Here is a 17,624-nt window from a genome sequence, read left to right on the forward strand (position 1 = left end):
CCGAATGGAGACGAAATGTTTGCAGCCGAATCTCCAAACGAGGAGATCAAACCAACAGCCCTACTGTTCTCACTGTCAGGAAATTAATTCTAGGATGGATTTCTCTTGGATAAGTATCCGGCCGTTACTCCTTGCCCTGCCCTCTGGTGCTTTGGAGAATAGATTGTCCCCTTCTTCTCTGAAACAGTGACCTAAGTCAAGCCCACCTTGAATTTTGTTGACTTATCTGGGTTCAATCACCTTGACCATTAGTAGATCAGATCCTTGTGTATAGGTTGCATGAGATAATTTCATCGGGCTTTGGAACTCAACCTCTTGCACCCGACATCTACAGTCAAACTTTTGTGTGGTTTCACTTCTTCCCGATTCATTGATATCAAAAATATAGTTGGTCTAAAACAGGCGTCTCCAAACTTGGCAACTTTAAGGCTTGCGGACGTCGATGGATGGTGATTTCCATGCTGGCTGGGGAATTCTGGGAGTTGAAGTCCACGTGTCTTAAAGTTGTCAAGTCTGGAGACCCCTGCTCTAAAGAGAAGAGCTCACAAACCTAGTATGTTCCTCAAAAAAATTGGGGTGTTTCCCCCACCCGGTCAAATGGTGTTCCTCAAACTTGCTGAGCTTGTTTCAGGGATGTTCCAGAGACACCATTCTTTTTTTTTGTATCTGCTCTTCTGGGTGGGAAAAATCTTGGAATCCAATTTAGAAATGGGAACCCAGAGTCGGAAGGACTGGATTTGCACATCAAAGCAAAATTGATAGGAACAACTGCAAGCTTGTCTTCTCCAACCTGAGCCTCTAGCTTCTTCCACTCTTCCTGGGCACAATGGCAGACAATTAGAAGAATCAAACAAATTTGGAGAATGCAAGCTTTTTGGGCGGGAATCTGCTGCTTTGAAATACGAACTGGTGCTCCTCTTGAGCGCTTGTGTTCAAGAATCAGGAGAAATCCAGCAACATCAACATCAAGTCCCATCCCTCTTTTGTAGCTTGACGCTTGGGCTGCATCCTTGAGGGATCTGCCAAGCGGCCCGGAGTTTGTGGGATTTATGGGTCTGGTTTCCCCCCCCCTCCATCTCTTTCTCTCCCTGGCACCGTTTCAAGGAAGAAACGAGATCCAGGGTTTTTAAAAGAGGAGCTTCCTTAATCATCCATGCTGGCTGACTGTCATTCCATGTTGATCTCGGACCTAAATTGTGAAGATGGGAAAATGTAAGGAGATTTGGGTTGCTAAGGAATAAAGAGGGCATACGATCCTTTGCTAATGTGCCGAATGTGTTCTCATCAGGCTGATGGGAACAACTGTGCTGGGAGGTGTCCAGACCACATGTCTGAAAGCCTGGATGCAATTTAAACCAAAAGTAGTCCTCAAATTACAACGGTTCGTTTAGGGACCGTCCAACATCACAACGGCACTGGGAGGAAAACAGTGACTGTTTTTCACACTCAGCCTCCCCCTGGTCACGGGATCAAAATTCAGAGGCTTGGCAACTGACTCATATTTATGACGGTTGCAGCGTCCCGGGTTCCCTTTTGCGACTATTCCAACAAGCAAAGTCAATGGGGGAAGCCAGATTCACTTAACAACTTATCAACTGCAGGAAAGTCGTAAAATGGGGGCAAGGTCACTTAAGAAATCTCACTTAGCGACAGAGATTTTGGGCTCGATTTTAGTCGTAAGTCGAGGACTACCTGTATTGAAAAAATCCAGGGTATTTTTAGCTACTGTGGCCTCAGCATTTTGTCATCCTCAACACTGAGCAGACATTGTAAACAGGGATGCTTTACCTCGAGGACATTTGGCTCAGCAGTGAGAAAATCAAGACTTCCTCCATGAGGGCTGGTAGCATGCAGTGCCCAATTTATCCATCTCAAGCTAATAGATCAATTCATGGATGCAACAAACACATATCAATATTTAGAGACCGCAAATCGGTCAGTTGGCATCTCATTTTATGTGATTTGCTCTCTGCTAGTTAATTTACTATTAACGATTGCAAAGGCCTAAGGTATTTTAGCTGCCATGACCTCAAGTTGTTACAACCTTTTGTCATTTTTAGCACTGAGCGGACAGTGCAAAAGGACACCCTTTTCATTGAGGAGGTTTAGCTGAGCAGTGAGCAAATCAAAGAGACTTCCTCCATGAGGGCTGGTAGCATGCAGTGCCCAATTCACCCATGTCAAGGTAACTAATCAAGGAGAGAAGCAACCTAGAATCAAGAAGAAATTTCCTGACAGTGAGAACGATTAACCACGGCTTGCCTCCAGAGGTTGTAGATGCTGCAACACTGGAGATTTTTAAGAAGAAACTAGACAACCATTTGACTGAAATGGTATAGGATTTCCTGCCTGAGCAGGAGGTTGGACTAGATGACCTCCAAGGTCCTTTACAACTCTGTTATTCTATTCTATTCTATTCTATTCTATTCTATTCTATTATTCTATTCTATTCTATTCTATTCTATTCTATTCTATTCTATTCTATTCTATTCTATTCTATTCTATTCTATTCTATTCTACTATTTCCATATTCTATTCTATTCTACTCTTTCAATATTCTATTCTATTCTATTCTATTCTATTCTATTCTATTCTATTCTATTCTATTCTATTCTATTCTATTCTATTCTATTCTATTCTATTCTATTCTATTCTATTCTATTCTATTCCAGTAGAACTAGATCAACTCATGAATGCAATTAGCATATATCAACGTTTAGAGGCCTGAGTCTCATTTTAGATATGTCAAACTGTCCGTTGTGTTTCAAATCTGGGATTAAACTGGGAGGCAAAGTTGAATGCAGGAAATAATCCGTTCCCACTGGTGGGAACAGATTTAGAGATAAACTGGAGAGCAGCACGATTGTAGAGAAAAACCCCCCAGAATCCATGCCATTGAAACAAATAACTGGAATGGGGTTTTAAGAGACAGCTTGACACTTTTATGAGGGTGAAAACAAGATTTGTGAGCTGCTAGGACAAAGCCAGGAGGCTGGCTGGAAATAACTCAAGTGAGTCCAGCCACCTTGGGCCAAGTAGCAGCTTCCGGACTGATTTCCCTCCCCACCCCCACCACCTTCTACACAATTTTGCCACTTTCCAAGAAGGAAACAGGTGTGTCTGTGTGTGTGTGTGTGTGTGTGTGTGTGTGTGTGTGCGTGTGCGTGTGTGAAAATGCGGCAGCAGGCACGCCAGGAACTAGAACTCTGTAAAAAAGCTGAAATGTCAAAAGTGGCCCACAACGTGGCTTTGTCGAGTGCGAAGAATCAGGAGCACACCTGAAGTTTCAATGAAGTTGGTTTATCGTCCATGTGGGCGCACACTAATCTAGTCAACAATGGTCAGCACTAAACTGGCCCTAGATCAAAGTTCGCAAAAGTCAAGAGGAGTTGGGCTTAAACCGCTTCTTGCAAACTCGTTTACTTTCGAGGCAGTGGGTCACCAGTTTGTAAGATATAGCTGCCTAAATAATAGGTAAAGGTAAAGGTTGCCCCGCACATGCGTGCTAGTCGTTTCCAACTTTAGGGGCCGGTGCTCATCTCCGTTTCAAAGCCGAAGAGCCAGCGCTTGTCCGAGGACGTCTCCGTGGTCATGTGGCCGGCATGACTAGATGCCAAAGGCTCACAGAGCGCTGTTACCTTCCCACCGTAGTGGTCCCTGTTTTTCTACTTGCATTTTTACGTGCTTTTGAACTGCTAGGTTGGCAGAAGCTGGGACGAGTAACAGGCGCTCACTCTGCTACGCGGCACTCGGGATTCGACCCGCCAAACTGCCAACCTTCTGATCGACAAGCTCAGCGTCCTAACCCACTGAGCCACCGCGTCCCACCGCGTCCCATACCTAAATAATAATAATAATAATAATAATAATAATAATAATAATAATAATAATAATAATAATAATAATAATTTTCTTGATGCCACTTGGAAAAAAATAAGGTGCTCCCTGAAACGGGTGCAATTTTATAACTTCAGGTGCCTTGGTTCCTGGGACTTTCAACCTCAAAGACTTCATGTAGTAGGATCAGTTGATCCCTAAAGAAACAGCTCCGGGGTACCTATCTAAATCAGAGAGGTGCCTTTGATCAAGACTGGCCAGTCATAACAACATTATGATACATCCGTAACAGCTTTCATGCACAGGAGCCTGACGCCCTTTGCAAACCTTCATTAATTCCTGCAACGCCCAGCGCTGATTGCTCCTGTAATTATCCAACTGTCAGCTTCAAAGACGGCTCTGTAATAATGGGAGAGCAGAGATGGTTGGTTTCAACTCCTGGTGCCATCTCCTGAGGGAACTTCTGCCAATCCAGAGGGAACTCCAATTTTTCCAGCCTTCACATCCCACAGGTGAAGAGTTCAGGCCAGGGTGGAGACTTGCCCATCAGCATCTCTTCAAGGGAACCATCCAACTCCTTCGGCTTGCAAGGACCTGCTTTGGAGGTATTGTGGAGCAGAAGACGCTTGGCGTGACCGTCTATGCAGCTGGCATGTGAAAGGCACAGGAGTGGGCAACCTAAAACTCCCATATTGGGTGCAGACCCGGGAATCTTTTGTTGCAAACCCCAAAGGTCAAGTGCTCCTGGCCATTCCTACCTAAGGTAGGAATGACCTCGCTTAGTTGACTTGGAGTCGGTCGACTTGGAGTCGGTCGACTTGGAGTCGGTCGACCTTGACTTGCTGCTGTTGTTGATGATGACCATGTTGTCAGTCCAGTTGTGTCTGACCCTTGGGGATTTTATGGGCCAGGTCTCTCCAGGTCTTCTGATCTTGTACTACTCCTTTGAGTTGTTCTATGCTCGTCCAGCCACCATCTTCTTTGGGGGTCTGGTTTCCTTTTACTGCTAACTCTTCCAAACACAATTGCTTTCTCCCGTGAATTCCCCTGTGTGACGTGGCCAAAAAAAAAAAAGAGAGAGAGAGAGAGACACACACACACAATTTTGCGAACTGCTGTTCCCACCAGATAGTTCCTAAAACAGACAAGATGCATTAATTTATTAGGCGGTTGGGTTCAACCTGGTGTGTAAACCTACAATCATGCCTGCTGCACCTTGGTCCCCTGAAGCAGTGCCCAGATCCATTTGCTGGAGAGCCAACACTTCAAACAAGAAATCTCATTATCCCGTTCAGATTTCAACAGCTGATTTCATCCATCCTGGCGACACCCCTTCCAGGTGTTGCCTAAAGCCAGGTGTTTTTCTTTAAGGGTGGCTAAGGTGAACTTAGGTCTTGCCTGTGCCAAACAAGGGCTCAACCCTTACCTCGCTGGGTTGCTATTGGGGAAATAGAAGAAAGCAGTGGCCCCCAACCTTTGGGGCACCAGGGACCATGCAACATTGGAATTGACATGAAAGGGGGAGAGGGGGATAACAAGGAAGAAATAAACTTTCTGAGCTTAGTTTCATCCAAACGTAATGCTACGTGGGAAAGACCTTGGGAGACAGGGGGAAAGAGACGGGAATGGTCAGATAAGAAGTAGCTGAGCCCACAGTTGCACAAAGGATGGAAAAAGTATGCTCAGAAGGGACTCGCCCTAATTTCTCATCCTGTAAAGGAGATGGCTGTAGTGCTATGTGAGAAAGACCTTGGGAGATGGGGAGAAGAGATGCTGCCAAGGGAATAGAGTAGTGTAGAGTAGAGTAGAGTAGAGTTGAGTAGAGTAGAGTAGAGTAGAGTAGAGTAGAGTAGAGGAGAAGAGAAGAGAAGAGAATAATGGAATGAAGAATAGAATAGAATAGAATAGAATAGAATAGAATAGAATAGAATAGAATAGAATAGAATAGAATGGAATGGAATGGAATGGAATGGAATGGAATGGAATACAGAATGAATAGAATAGAAGAGTTGGAATGGACCTTGTAGGTCATCTAGTCCAACCCCTCACCCAAGCAGGAGACCCTACACCATTTGTGACAGATGGCAGTCCAGTCTCTTCTTGAAAGCTTCCAGTTATGAAACTCCCACAACATCTGGAAGCAAACTTTTCCATTGGTTGACTGGTCTCATTGTCAGAAAATTTATCCTTATGTCTAGGTTGAATCTCTCCTTGGTCATTTTCCATCCATTATTTCAGGGGTCTTGAAACTTGGCCCTTTTATGACTTGTGGACTTCAACTCTCAGAATTGAGGATGCCTGGCTGAGGAACTCTGGGAGTTGAAATCCACAAGTCATAAAAGGGCCAAGTTCAAAGACCCCTGTGTTATTTCTTGTTTGACCTTCAGGTGCTTTGGAAAATAGGTGGAACCCCCCCCCTTCCCTCCTCTCTGTGATAGCCCCTCAAATATTGGCACACTCCTCTGGTCCTTCTCTTCGCTAGACTAGCCATGCCCAGTTCCTGTAACTGTTCTTCCTATGTTTGAGCCTCCAGTCCCGTAATCATCTTTGTTGCTCTTCTCTGCATATAAGAGGCAGCTGAGCCCATAGCTGGATAATGGATACAGAAGTGACCCTAGCCCCTTAGGTTCTCAGGCTTTAAAAGAGACAGTGGCAGATTTGTACTTTCAGACTTACAGGTTTGGGTTAATGTAGCCTTTTGAGTAAAGTAGAATTAGCTCATCTGGGTGTTTCCTGTCTAGTCTACCTGGCAAGGCTGACACCAAGAGAGAGGTGTGGAGAGACTTCGCTCACGCTTGGATATATTTGGTTTTATTTTCTCAAAGTCTATCCTGGAGACCTTCTGTCTAGATCAGTGTTTCTCAAACAGGGCACAGCCAGCTGGGGAATTCTGGCAGTTGAAGTCCACACCTCTTAAAGCAGGGGTCTTCAAACTTGGCTTAAAGTCTTAAAGTTGCCCGATTGGAGAAACTGTGATCGAGAGGGTTACAAAGAGCTGAGCTCAACCTGATGGCACATTAACCCAAAATCAAGCTCATCCATTAGAGCAGGGGTGTCAAACTGCCAGCCCGTGGGCCGGACGCATCATACCAAAATCGTGCCCACCCCATTGCCGGCAAAGGAGAAAAAGCTCCGATACGGTGCGCGACGTCATGTGATGTTGCGAGTTTGACACGTCTGCATTAGAGTATAGAAGCACTGCCACTATCATAATCATCATTAAATTTATAGGCAGCCCCTTCACTGATTCCCAGCATTTAGAAAATGAGTCAGTGGAACTGCTTGCCTCCAGAAGTTGTGTGTGCTCCAACACTGGAGGTTTTTAAGAAGAAATTGGACAACTCCTTCTCTGAAGTGGTGTAGGGTTTCCTGTTTGAGCAAGGGGTTGGACTAGAAGACCTCTAAAGTCCCTTCCAACTCTGTTATTCTGTTAATTCTGGGTCGTTCCCCTCCCCTGAGCACATAGTATCAAAGCATAATTCCCTCCTCCAATTAACAGTCATAAATCACATTCTCCAATTAGCCTGAAATGCAGGCTTCCCCTCCAGTTCTCCAGCCGGCCAATTCTTAACATCTCTTATTTCAATAACCTTGGTTCTCACACTAGGTTCAGTATTGTTATGTCTAGCTAACTCTCCTGCACATTCCTCCCCCCAGCATCATCTAACTCTAAGAGTAAAACATAAGAAGAAAACGGTTGCATCTCCATCTGTTGTCAAAGCAAAAACATCCGATGTTAGCAGCGTTGACAAATGGTTTAAAATATTTGAAAACAAGCAAACCAAACACAAGTAACAAAAGAAGATAAAACGTGCCCTCCAAATTAAAACCAAAAGACAAGAGGGCTTTTGAGTGCATGCTGAATGACAGAAAATGGAATAACCAAACACAATTGGGACCTTGGAGGTCATCCAGTCCAACCCCCACTCAAGCAGGAGAACTTTATATCATTTCAGACAAGTGGCTGTCCTATGTCTTCTCAAAAACCTCCAGTCTTGGAGCATTCACAACTTCTGGAGGCAAGTCTTTCCACTGATTAATTGTTCTCTTAATAAATTCCTCCTTAGTTCTAGGTTGCTTCTCTCCTTGATTAGCTTCTATCTACTGCTTCTTGTCCTGCCTCTCAACCTCTGTAAACGACTTCACCTGCTCCTTCCTTGTTCAGATCGCACGTGTGCATCTTGTAATGTGTGGCCATGCACAGAGGCAGAGTCCTAAAAAATATAAAAAATAAAATAAAATCTCCCTCTTTGAATCAATCCTGCAGGTTTCTATGGAGATTCTCAGTCCTCAGTTCGAACTGATGAAGCTTCTCGGATGAGAAGCGAAAGATCTTTTTCCTCAAGGAAAAAAACACACAGCCCAGTTGCCCTTTGAAAAAAACCAACAACAACAGAAAAAAGCAGTTTTTAAAGACAATCCTGCAGGGATTTCTGCTTTGGCGTTTGGCCGTTCTGAATCCTGAACCTAAGCAGAGAGTTGGGAAGACGCTGCGTCTGAGTGAATATAAACTTTATGTACTGGGACTAAATGTTTAACCTCTGCCGCCTTCCAGCACCCGGGGACCCATTCAGCATTATGTGTAGGAAATGAAGGAGTTGGGCAAATGGATCCACGATTATCTCAGCGCCGTTTTCGGAAAACAAGGACGAAGGGCAGACGGAGGCATCCTCTGGAGAAGAAGACAGGGACACATTTCAACGGCCATCAACATTTCCAGGGATCTGGCCCATTAACCGGTTTTGGTTGGGATGAAACTAAATTGTCCGTCAGGGTCTGAGAAAGCCGAAATCTCCGAGGTGGTTGCCGTCCCTGATGATTGCTCCGAATGAACGAGAGGAGAGGAACAAATATGGAAGTGTCTCCGTAAAAAAAAAAAGAAAAAAAGTAGAGATATACTGAATATCTTGGGAATCTGCATCTTGTAATTAACAGGTAGTCCTTGACTTACACCCACAACTGCTTCAGCTGTTGGGGGTTCTAATGGGAACAGTGCAATGTTTTCACTGTAGCTGGTCTGCAGTGACTATAACTGAATAACGGAGCTGGAAGGGACCTTGGAGGTCTTCTAGTCCACCCCACCCCCTGCTCAAGCAGGAGAGCCCCTAGAACGCTTCTGATATATTCTCGCACCTCTTAACAAAAGTTTGAAATAACGGCAGCGATTTATGCATACGCACCATAATTTTGAAATTTCTGAAACCCAAGTTTTTGCACCCCCTAGAATATCGTCTCTCTCTCTCTCTCTCACACACACACACAGTTGGGAACCCCTGCCCTATAGCATTCCACACAAATGGCTGTCCAATCTCTTCTTGAAAACCTCCAGTGTTGGAGCACCCACAACTTCTGGAGGCAGGTTGTTCCACTGGTTAATTGTTCTCACTTTCAGGAAATTCCTCCTTCATTCTGGGCTGCTTCTCTCCTCAATCAGTTTCCATCCGTGGCTTCTTGTCCTGCCTTTAGGCCGACTCCCTCTTCCTTGGGGCAGCCCCTGAAACACTGGGACCCTACTTTGGGAAGGGGGTGGCTGGCCTGGAGGGCAGAGAGGAACCCCTGGTTCTCTCCAAAATCGGAGCTGCAAGGAGGAGGGCAAGGAAGGGAAGCATGGGTGATGCTAACCACACAGGCCGAGCCCGGAGCTAAGTCACAAAACAGAGAGGCAGCGCGGTCGTCCAGCTGGTGAACTGGGGGTGGGTGGGTTATGGCGTTTGTAACAGAGGTTTTGTAGTTGCCGTGCTTGGGATTCTGGCTTCCATCCATCCATGCAATTTGGGGAAATAGATACATTTCTAGCCAGGGTTGGGTCTTCTGTTCCCTCTCAATAGCCAGGGTGATCCACTGAGCTTGCCCAGTTAATAGTGAGTTTTTTCTTCTTCTGTATTATTATTATGAAAAACAAAGGCCCTCATGTTCCTCCGCTCTCTTTAGCATGGTAAGAAAAAGCTCCATTATTAGGAAAGACCTTATCTTCTCGTTTGCCCTCTTTATTAAAAACATCCTTATCTTTCTTATTGTGAAAACATCTTCTCCTCCTCCTCCTTTTCTTTCTCTTTCTCCTCTTCCTCCTCCTTCTCTTCCTCCTCCTCCTCCTCCATATTTTTTTTCTCATCCCTCTCTACCTTCTTCTCCATTTTCAAAAAAAAAAAAGAAATCTCCTTCTCTTTCGCCTGGAAAATAGCAGCCTTTTTTGAATGAGGGACGGAGCTCAACAAGATCTGAATACTTTTTCAATAATTTTTGGGACATGTTTAACCCCGCGAGAAGTCATGGAATGGTGACACTTTTCTGTGTCTGAGTTCTTCGAAAGGAGTGAAGAAGGGAGAAGACTTCTTAAGCAGGAGAACATTTCCTGGGAATCAACCCCAGAACTTTGGGATGTCTGTTGTATTTATTGCGTGGGAATCTTCTCTGTCATCCGAAAATTCAAAGTAGCATATCTATTCCCAAATGTACCTGATTCTCAAATGCGTTTGAGCATCCAATCAAACAGAATAGAGCTGGAAGGGACCTTTGGAGGTCTTCCAGTTCAACGGTCCATATAATCTAATAATGGGTGTGCGGTTAGATTGTTTGAAAGCTCTCCCATTTTGAAATAGCCGAAGTTCGGTAAGCAAGGGAAAGGATCAAACAGGAGTGAAACATATGGATTTTTGTACTCTAGGAAGAGAGAGGATTCCTTGCTGGATTGACTCAAGAGTTCCAAATACATCACAGTGTGGTTACTCAACAGTGCTGACAGGTCAAGCTGCAGGGTTGGAACGAGACAGAGACAACCCCATCTTCTGGAGGCACCAGAAAGCCCAGCTCCTCCCAAAGTGAGACATGGTGTCCACATTCCCCGGTTCACTTCTCTTTCTTGCCTTGAGTGTACCACGTCTGGGCCAAAGATGAATCTCCCACCAAGGTTTTCAGAAGGTGCTTTTTGAAACAGTTGGCTGGGAACCGTCTCCTTTGGTGGAGCGGGCGGGTGTGGGAATGGAGAAGACAAGGCAAGGTGTCAAAGTGATGAAGGTGTGGAGTGACTCACTGGCCTGTTGACAGCATGCTTGGAAGAGACTGCTGGAGTTGATGGAAAACCATCTTCCCTGTAGGCTGATTGGTGTAATGGGAAGAGGTTATTCATTCACTAAGGGCCAACAGCCTTCTGGGAGCCCTCCCCTCTTGACCCAAGATGTTGAGCATGATTTTTGAAGGCCCTGATCCAGGAATTGGAATTTTGCAGCTTCTAGATCAGGGGTCTTCAAACTTGGCCCTTTTATGACTTGTGGACTTCAACTTGCCTGGAGGCGGTTCGGGTCTGGATGGGGAGGAACAGACTTCAACTCAACCCTGACAAGACTGAGTGGCTGTACATTCCGGCATCCCGGGACATTCAAAATGTTCCATCTCTTTCTATGGGGGGTGAGTTGTTACCCCCCGTGGATAGGGCTCGCAACTTGAGAGTCCTCCTAGACTCACGACTTACCTTGGAAGAACATGTAGCAGCTGTGACTAGGGGGGCTTTCGCCCAGGTTCGCCTGGTGCGCCAGTTGCGGCCCTATCTGGACCGGGATGCCCTGTGTACGGTCACTCATGCGCTCGTGACCTCTCGCCTTGACTACTGTAATGCTCTCTACATGGGGCTTCCCTTGAAGACCACTCGGAGGCTCCAACTGGTACAGAATGCGGCCGCGAGAGTTGTCTTGGGAGTTTCCCGGTACTCCCATGTTACACCTTTGCTCCGTGAGCTGCATTGGCTACCAGTTGTCTTCCGGGTGAGGTTCAAGGTCTTAGTGATGGTTTTTAAGTCCTTACATGGCATGGGTCCGGAATACCTCGGGGATCACCTGCTGCCGGCGTCAACTCCCCTCCGCCCAGTGCGTTCCCACAGAGAGGGCCTCCTCAGGGTGCCTCCGGTCAGAGAATGTCGGCTGGTGGCCCCCAGGGGGAGGGCCTTCTCTGTGGGCGCCCCGGCTTTGTGGAATCAGTTGCCGGTGGAGCTCCGGATGGCACCGGATCTCCGCTCCTTCCGGCGCGGGTTAAAGACCCACCTATTTGAACAAGCTGGCCTGGCCTGATGGGGAATTAATTTGGGTTTTAAATATTGCTATATTTTATTGTTTTATCGTGGGCATTAATTTAATTCTATTTTAACTTTTGTAGTTTTGTATTTTTATTATATGCCCTGTACACCGCCCTGAGTCCCTTGGGAGAAGGGCGGTATAAAAATTTAATTAAATAAATAAATAAATAAACTTCCAGAATTCCTCAGCCAGGCACAATTCCTCACGCTGGCTGAGGAATTCTGGGAGTTGAAGTCCACAAGTCACCAAAGGGCCAAGATTGAAGGCCCCTGTTCTAGATGCTGTAGACTTAACGCTGATGTAGCTAGACCCAAGAAGAGTGGGGGTTGTAATCCTACCATATATGGGAGACCTAACCTCAGCCAAATTTTGATCCTGAAGATCTCAGATATTCAACTTTGCTCTTGGGTGATCTGAAGGAGACCTTGGTGCTCTCTGAGCTTGGTGGTTTTCTGACAGACATTTCATGACCAAACTAGGTAACACTGTAGCGTTGATGCTGCTGCCTAGTTTGGTCATGAAATGGCTGCAAGGAATCCATCAAGCTCAGAGAGCATCGAGGAGCCCATAGTTCAACCCTGAGCTGCAAAATATTCTCCTCTGTCAAGTAATCTGAAGGAGATTTCATTGATACAAGATCTCAACTACACGTAATTATGGAGGTAGCCCTTTGTAAGGGAGAGAAAAAAAAACATTGTCTTCTGTCTCTTTGCCATTCAAAATCCCTCCTGTATGGTTTTTCCCTTTCGTCTTGCAGAAACGAAGACCAAACCCCTACTTCCGTTTGGAACCAAGACACGAGTGACAAAAAATACACTTTAGATTTCCCATTTGACGACTCTTTTATCTCCGAAGGAGGCTTGTCAGGTTCTAAACACAAGGTGGCACTACCTAAAACGAAATTTTCAAGCTTTGTTGGTGGGAAGTAAAATTTGCAATGTGATTTTGCTGCGAAAGGCAGCAGAGGAAAGGGACGGGGGGGGCGCGATTTAGAGCAAAGTTTGTTTGAAGTCTGATTGCAAATTAGGTAGGTAAACTAGGGACACTCAGTTGTGGGGCAAACAAACTCTTGCTCAGATAAATCCTCGTTTGCAATCTCTCTGGAATTTTATTGCAAGTTATCTTTTAAAGTGTAGCGGTTTAAAAAAGAGTAACAGCACTAACACTCAAAATCTATCCAGTGTTCAGGTTATATTTAGAGTATGCTGCCCTAATATCTATAGCTTTGTGGGTTCGCAAGTGCAAGGATGGTTTGAAATGGTCTCCTCCTCTTCCTCCTGCTCCTTCTCCTTCTCTCCTCTTCCTCCTTCTTCTCCTTCTCTTCTCCTCCTTCTCTTCTCTCCTCTTCCTCCTTCTCTTCCTCCTTCTCCTTCTCCTTCTCTTCTCTTCTCTCCTCTTCCTCCTTCTCCTTCTCTCTTTTCCGTTCTCTTCTCTCCTCTTCCTCTTCCTCCTTCTCCTTCTCTCTTTTCCATTCTCTTCTCTCCTCTTCCACTTCCTCCTCCTCCTTCTCTTCTCTCCTCTTCCTCCTTCTCCTTCTCTTCTCCTTTTCTTCTCTCCTCTTCCTCCTTCTCCTTCTCTCTTTTCCGTTCTCTTCTCTCCTCTTCCTCCTCCTCCTCCTCCTCATCTCCTCCTCCTCCTCCTTGTCCTTCTTCTTCTCCTTCTTCTCCTTCCCTCCTTCTCCTTCCCCCCTCCTCCTCCCTCACCCTCTGATTTTTATTTCCATTTCTATTTTAAAATATACTAAACACTATTTTTTAAACAAGAAGAAAGAAAGAAAGAAAGAAAGAAAGAAAGAAAGAAAGAAAGAAAGAAAGAAAGAAAGAAAGAAAGAAAGGGGGAAAGTGCTTTCTCCTCCAAGAACTTAGCAAGCTGCAATCTTCTCAAGCTTCTGGGTTGGGTAGGTGAAGGTGATGATCTCAGAGTGGTGTTGCTGCTGATTCCAATTAACATGCCACTTTCCTTCATTTTAGTTAACTTGTTCGGGGTGTTTGATGTCAAGCATTTGCTGTTGGCGCATTGATTTATAGCCCTTTTTGTAAAGGAGCTTTAGGCTGCGAACTATGAGTGTCTCCCGTGTTCAAAACATGCTCAGCGGAGCTTCTGTCCTTCAACAAGCGGGATTGCTGTCTATTAACCTAATTTGCAAATGACGACCGCTGGCTAAATGCTAATTAGTACATATGGGCTTGGTGGATTCCTAGGGTGTAATTTGGAGGGGGGGGAGCAGAAATTGTGCCAAGTTAGCATAAAATGTTTGGCTCTGTCCCTGCTTGCTTCCTACGCCTGGTTCTCAGATGAGAAGCCAAGATGGCTAACCCCGACCTATAGGTTTTGTAGTTCTCCTCCCCTTCCTTCCTCCTGTTTAGGGTTTGAACATGTTTTCGGGGTTTTAAGTCCAGGAGAAAGGTCTCCTGTGAATTCTGGGTTTGTTCAATACTATTTGTCTCTGCCTCAGCCATAATTGTTTGGACCACTTGGTAAAAATGTCCTCAGTCAAATGGATTAAAATGCCATTTGAGGGCTATCATTTGGCACTTACAGGATTTCCTTCCTTCCTTCCTTCCTTCCTTTCTTCCTTCCTTCCTTCCTTCCTTCCTTCCTTCCTTCCTTCCTTCCTTCCTCTCTCCCTCCCTCCCTCCCCCTCCCTCTCATTATTCCTTCCTTCCTTCCTATCTACCTATCTACCTACCTACCTAACTTCCAATCCAGGGGCTGAAGTCCACCCATCTTAATGTTGCCAAGTTTGATAGACACAGGTGTTATGTAAATAAACACATTCCAGATATACAAGATACAGAATAATATAGCTGGAAGGGATCTTGGAGGTCTTCTAGTCCAACCCTTTGTTCAACCAGGAGACCCTATACCATTCTGGACAAATGACTGTCCAGTCTCTTCTTGAAAGCCTCCGGTGATGGAGCACCCACAATGTCTGGTAATAAACTGTCCCACTGATTGTTCTTATTGTCAGGAAATTTCTCCTTAATTCCAGGTTGCTTCTCTCCTTGATTAGTTTCCCTCCGTTGCTTCTTCTCCTGCCTTCTGTTGCTTTGGAGAATAGGTTGACTCCCTCTTCTTTGGGGCAGCCCCTCAAATACTGGAAGACCGCCATCATGCCAGCCCTCGTCCTTCTCTTTGTTAGAGTAGACATACCCAGTTCCCTCAATTGTTCATCATACGGTCTTTGTTGCTCTTCTCTGCACTCTTTCCAGAGTCTCAACACCTTTTTTGTATCATGGTGACCAAAACTGGATGCCATCCTCCAGATGCAGTCCATGGAGAGCCATGCAAGACTCCAAATACAGGCAGCCGTTGACTTACAACAGTTTGTTTAGCGACCATTCAGAGTTACAACGGCAGTGAAAAAAAAGGACTTAACGATCATTTTTTCCACAGTTGCAGCCTTTGCAGCATCCCCCTGATCGAGTGATCAAAATTCAGGCAGCAATAGCAATAGCCTTTAGACTTCTATACCACTCCACCGGGCTTTACAGCCCTCTCTAAGCCATTTACAGAATCAGCCTATTTCCCCCAAAACAATCTGGGTCCTCATTTTACCGTCCTCGGAAAAATGGAAGCCTGAGTCAACTTTGAGCTGGTCAGGATCGAACTCCTGACAGTGGGAATGATTTTTGTAGCAATAGCAATATCCCTTAGACTTATATACCGCTTCAAAGTGCTCTACAGCCCTCTCTAAGCAGTTTATAGAGTCAGCACATTGCCCCCCAACAATCCAGGTCCTCATTTTACTGACCCCGGAAGGATGGAAGGCTGAGTCCACCTTGAGCCGGTCGGGATCGAACTGCCGAACTGTTGGCAGCCGGCAGTCAGCAGAATTAGCTTGCAATACTATATTCTAACCACTGCGCCACCACGGTTCTTGCTTGGCAGATGCTTGGCAACTGGTTCATATTTATGACCGTTGCGGTGTCCCAAGATCACGTGATCCCCTTTTGCGACCTTCGAACAAGCAAAGCCAATGGGGAAGCCAGATTCACTTAACAACCAGGTTACTAACTGAATCACTGCAGTGATTCCCTTAACAGCTGGGGCAAGAAAGGTCGTAAAATGGGGCAAAGCTCACTTAACGAAAATGTCTCATTTAGCAACCGAAATGTAGGGCTCCACCGTGGTCGTAAGCCAAGGACAACCTGTAAACAGTGGCTTGGAGTTCCACCGACGCCGTCTTTGGTTCTGTCTGGTGATCACCGACAGAGATGTGTGTGTGTGGGGGGGGTCTGTCCCACAGCTCAAATTTAGGAGCAAGGCGTATTGTCTCCGAAATGGAATTTCCTGTAAGCATTACACTTGTTGCAATAAAAACGCAACAGACAGGAAGCAGCTGTGCATATGGCAAAACACTTTTTAAAAAAAAAAAAAAATTACAACTAGCTGGGCATTTTCTTCCAATATTTTTTCCATCTTTCCTCCCCTCTCCCTTTCCCCGTCTTTCCAACAGCCTGAATCCTGTGCAAACAATTTCATTTTTACCCAGCTTCCTGCCGAATGGCAGCCAAGAAAAATAGGTCTCATTCAGGGAAGTGAAGGATCAGCCCTTAAGCACGCACCGTATTGTCTGGGAATAGAATATGGGATTGGGGATTATAAACCCAGAGTTGGGAAAAGCTAAAAAAATTTTTTATCAGCCCAGAATAAACAAGAGTGGAAACCGAGCTTCTGTTTATTCGAGTCTTTAATAATGGGTTGATAAGCTTCTAAACTTTCAAGTTTCCTGTGATTGAAAGGGGTGTGTGTGTGTGTGTGTGTGTGAAGGAGAAGGAGGGAACATGGTGTTCCGAAGTGAACACAAATGTGGTAGAAAAGAGAGACAATTTTTGTTAGGTTTAGTACTCCACCTGCCACCTTAAGTACAGAAAATTCAAAAAGCACTGAGTAATGGAGGATAGAAGGTCGAGGTGTTGCAGAATATAGAATAATAAAATTGGAAGGGATCTGAGAGGTCTTCTAGTCCAACCCCCCTACTCAAGCAGGAGACCTCGTACTATTCTGGACAAATGGCTGTCCAGTTGTATGTATGTATGTATGTATGTATGTATGTATGTATGTATATGTGCAGTAGCAGCCAAAAAACCCAATACAATCCTAGGCTGCATTAATAGAAGGATCGAATCAAGATTTATTTATTTATTTATTATTAGACTTATATACCGCCCTTCTCCCGTAGGACTCAGGGCGGTTCACATGGTTTTTTAAAAGAACAATACCAGAATTACAAAATTTAAAACAATTAAAATGATTATATTAAACCTTGAATATAAAAATCTTAATTAAAAACCAATTAAAACCCCAATTAATACCCCAATTAAAGATCACATGAAGTATTAATACTGCTTTACAAAGTCTCAGTAAGACCACACTTGAAATACTGCATCCAGTTTTGGTCACCACAATATGTATCTATGTATGTATGTATGTATTTAGAAATTTTACATTGCCGCCTACTCGCACATGAAAACCTCCAGTGATGGAGCACATACAACTTCTGGAGGCAAGTCATTCCACCGGTTTATTGTTCGAACTATCAGGACATTTCTCTTTAGTTCTTGGTTGGATCTCTCTTGAATAGAATAGAATAGAATAGAATAGAATAGAATAGAATAGAATAGAATAGAATAGAATAGAATAGAATAGAATAGAATAGAATAGAATAGAATAGAATAGAATAGAATAGAATAGAATAGAATAGAATAGAAGCTGGAA

This window comes from Vipera ursinii (genome assembly GCF_947247035.1).
Source record: "Vipera ursinii genome assembly, chromosome: 14".
Lineage (NCBI taxonomy): Eukaryota > Metazoa > Chordata > Lepidosauria > Squamata > Viperidae > Vipera > Vipera ursinii.